Source organism: Vigna angularis, chromosome 9 (assembly GCF_016808095.1).
Source record: "Vigna angularis cultivar LongXiaoDou No.4 chromosome 9, ASM1680809v1, whole genome shotgun sequence".
NCBI classification, from domain to species: domain Eukaryota; kingdom Viridiplantae; phylum Streptophyta; class Magnoliopsida; order Fabales; family Fabaceae; genus Vigna; species Vigna angularis.
Window position 1 is genome coordinate 19,405,364 of NC_068978.1, and position 4,541 is coordinate 19,409,904.

Consider the following 4,541-nt stretch of genomic DNA (forward strand, 5'->3'; position numbering starts at 1 on the left):
ATTATCAAATAAGTTTACAAAATGTCTAATATTCATAAATAGATTGTACTGTTCCTAAGATGTTAAACAATATAAATTCTACAATTAATAACATGTCAAACAACATAGAATGACAAGTCTATAATTTCCTAATAATCACTAAGGATTTTGTTCATCTTGGATTGATATTGTCGTTGCACTCCATCACCGTGATAACAACTTCACCACATTGCATTTTCCCTTTAAGGTTATTGGCCAATAACCACATTGCATCTGTAAAAAACAGAAAGCTTTAAAACAAAGATATTCTGCACCATTTTAACCAAAATAGCAAGACTTTTTGGGCAGCAAACAGCAAAGTTTTAATTGCAATAATAGCATCCAGAACAGCCCAAACAGCAAGATATTAGGTGCAATAACAGCAAAGGTTTTATGTAGATTTTACAGCAAAGACAGCAAAAGTTTTATGCAGATTTTACAGCAAAGACAGCAAAGGTTTTATGCAGATTTTACAGCAAAGACATCAAAGGTTTTATGCAGATTTTACAGCAAAGACAGTAAAGATTTTATGCAGATTTTACAGCAAAGACAACAAAGGTTTTATGCAGATTTTACAGCAAAGACAACAATTTTTTTTTTAGTGTAGCATTTATGTAGTCTATACAGCAAAGACAACAATATATAAACAAAATTTATAGCAGCTAACAGGAAGTCTTCGTGACAGCAAACAATAAGGTTTTTTTTTATACGGAATTTTCTTTCTAAAGAAGCTTCCCAACATATCATATTAGTGTCTTTACTCATTAGTGATGATCTTACCCCTGCCCTACCAGTTCATACTATATCCAATTATTTAATCACTAAAAAAATTATGGTTCATCAATTGTCTAACATATCAAGAGTTCATTTCACTGTTCTCATTTAATCAAAGCATACATTGACTAATATAATATTCTAGCAATTCCAAGTACTTTTCTTCCAAAACTAATTTATAATCAAGTCATACTTGGCTCTTCACTAATCATTCTAAAACCCATATATTGAGTTTTTGTAATTTTAACCGAACAGTACGTGAAAGCATAGCATCTCCATTCCCTAACTTATACAAACTCAATTCAAGGAATAAAGACAATTCATTCACCACTTTTAAATTCGCGTCCCAATATTACTTGTTTTCTTTTCTCATGATTTTAATAGATTAAAATAAACCACACATCACCACTCAAATATCAACAATTCTTTACCTTAACCCATTTTCTGAATTTTGTTTTTAGGTCTTGATTCCACGTAGTTCAAACAGTACCCATTTACACTACACCTATATTATCCCTATATTACTCTTTCCAACTCAATTATTCATTACTACCCCAAATTCCAACTGAATCAAACTTATTCCCCTGTTTTCATTCGAACATAATTGCTTCCTCTCACGTCCCATTGCACAATGGATTCCAGGATTTGATGGCTTCTAGGCGAGGAAGAAGAAATGAGAAAAGAGAATAAGAAAAAGGAAAAGAGGAACATTCAACTTTGAAACCTAAACACAGAACTTGAGATTCAAGAATGAACAATCTCATATTAGCTCTCTTAGACATTTAAACAAACAGTTTATGAACAAAATCACAAAATAGAACTCAAGACAGTAATGAACGAAAACAAAATGCAGGTTACAACAGATCAAAACATAAAAGGAAAAGTAACATTAACAACGCGGAAAAATTGAAGAAAACTCAACAAGCAGATACACAAAAATCAAAACAGAGAACAATCAACTTGAATCAATTGAAGACAAACAAATAGAAACAAGGAAAGCAATACTTATCTCTGGTAGCATGCTCCATCGTGCTTCATGGAAGAGCCTCCAAGGAGATGACCAAAAGAGCGACGCGGGCTCGACTTGAACTCCTTCGAAGCTTCCTTGTTGAGCAAACGCAGCAAAATAATGAGACGAACTCGAGATCGAGAGCGAAACGGAGAATGAACAGAAGAAAATATTAAAAAACCCTAAACAAACGAATAGAAGCTGGAACAATTGGGGAAAAACTCTAAAAGGGAGAACGAACCCTAATCTAGACCGAAAGAACCCTAAAAATGGGGAGAAACTCAATATGAACCGATTAATCAGTTCAAACGCAAGATTGATCGGTACAAAAGTGTTTAAACGGCGCAAATGCAGGTTTAATCGATGGAAATCGAAGAGCAAACGGTAGAAAGGGTTTTAATCAGTAGAAAAGTGCTTTTAATCGGTTAAAAATGAAGGAAAAGTAAAGAGGAGGACAAAACCCTAGGATTCAGAGGTGGTTATGCATATGAAAGTGAAAGTAAAAGGAAGAAATGAAGATTATGAGGATGAAGTGATTCTGTGATGAACAAACCTGTAGATGGTTGAGAGGCGCTCTCGAGAGAAAACAAAGAAGACGCGAGGCAGTGAATGAAAATGAAATGTGGTTGAACAGAGAGGTGAAAATACGCATGGTTGAAGATGCACGAATGAAAACTTGCGAACGAGAAGCTGTAAAGTAGCTGCCTCTTGTGTTAGGTTAATTAATTTTTTAATTTTTTATTATTATTTATTTTATAATCCGTATATAATATCCGTATATAATAAAAATTTTATCTACGAATTAGATCCGTATATAATAATCCGTATGTAAATGACATTTTTCTTGTAGTGACTCTTAGCGGCTCCCGACTGGCCTGGGTAATTAGCCTCGGACCACTCAGCAACTCCCGATCGGCCTGGGCTGTTGCTCAAGGCCTTGGACCGCTTGGCAACAATTGATCGGCCTGGGTTATAGCGATTAACCTCGGACCTTGTCACCTCACTGCTCGTTCGTCCCCCAGACGACTAGTCTTCTATGGCCTCGGACCGCTCGACCACTGATTGGGACATCGTTTTGATTGTAAGACCATTCGACATGTAACTGTAACAGTAAGACCGTTCAGTTCCGGCCGTCATATCCCGTTCGGATTCGGCGGTTCTCTCCCGTTCGGGTCCAGCGGTCCTCTCCTGTTCGGATCCGGTCGTCCTCTCCTTTTCGCTTCCCTAGAATTCTTCACTCTTGGCGGCTCCCGATCGGCCCAAGTGATTGGCCTCGAACCACTCGGCCACTCCCGATCGGCATGGGCTATAACACTTGTCCTCAGATCATTCGGCGACTCTCAAGAACTCCTCAACATCCCTTGCGATTTGCATCGCCACCATCCATTCCTGCGGGTCATGCTGTCGGACTTGATTTTGGATATCCTCTTTCAATCCCGCAAGAAAATATCCTAACAGCTGCTCGTCCGGCGCTCTCTTCGTTCGACCCGCCAAATCTTGAAGTATTGTACATACTCGTCCACCATTCCCGTCTGTCTCAATGTCGTGAACCGCTTAACAATGGTTCCAAACCTTATCACCAGGGCTTCCTTCAAACCATCCCATGAACGATTATTGGATTTCTCCTTCCAAGCTCCGAACCAGTAACCAGTGCTCCCCTCCATGCTCACATACGCCAATCGTACCTTCTCCTCTTCCGCTACTCCTTGTAATTCGAAGAATCGCTCCGCCCAATTAATCTAGTTCAATGGATCTAATCCTTCGAACACGGGCAACTCCACCCTCTTCCTCCAATTGAACCGCTCACCTTCTCAACCCCCAATTTCGTCCTCGCATCTCGTACTCCTTTTGGCGTTCACAGGCGACGGACTATCGTCAGACTGTTCCCCTTGAGTGCAGTGTCGTCCCTCCAATAATCGCATCACCTCTTGAAGATCTTGGCGGATGGCCGCCGAATCTTGTCTCAATACCGTAGTTTCGACCTTCAATCCGTCTATTGCAACCTCCACCGCGTCTAGCCGGCTTTCTACCACGTTCAGGCGTCCCTCATTTCTTCCCTCCATTCTTCTTCTTTACACACGCTCTGTTGTCTCCTCCGATAAAGATCCGACAGGTCAAACCTATTTGTTAAGTTTCTGAGTGTGAAACCTAACGATGACAACTCACTCACACAATCACAACAAGAAAACGATTGGAAAAGAATGAATTATTTGTATTCTCATTAACAGAAGTAGCATACAACTAGTATCTAGGAGCATAACCTCCCTCCATCTTACGGAAGCCTAACCTCCCTCACAAGGTCCAAGACCTGTCTATACGAAAGAAAATGACTAGCTACCTTCTAACAATGAATATAACTATATATATTTATATAAGATCTCTGGTCGTGCCTTTTCCTAACAGCTCTCTCATTTTTCCACCTTCTATCCTCTTATCTTAGATTCTATCATAGGATCTACTCTCCCAATCACACTCTCCTCAAACCAAATTTTCTCTTCACCATATCCACATACCTTTTCGAAGATCATTCCACCAAAAAGATTCCCCTTGTCTACATTTTCTATCTATCCTACACTCATGACTAGGGACTTGAACGGAACCTTCACCAAACCTCAATTCAGAGTAATGATGCTTGTACGTTAACAGAGGGCTCAAATGCAAACAGTGATAAAAAATTGAGTACTAGAGAGAATTATTATGATCAAAGATAAAATTAACAGCAAATGAATACATGCACACA

At 39.1% G+C, this 4,541-nt stretch overlaps 1 long non-coding RNA gene across 1 annotated transcript; it reads right to left on the minus strand.

The window, feature by feature from the left end:
* LOC128194032 (uncharacterized) lies at positions 1-2,351 on the minus strand. Its single transcript, XR_008245319.1, has 2 exons — positions 1,798-2,351; positions 1-252 (listed from the first exon to the last, which is right to left on the minus strand). It is a non-coding gene; the product is annotated as an uncharacterized LOC128194032 (long non-coding RNA).
* Positions 2,352-4,541: the final 2,190 nt, after the last annotated feature.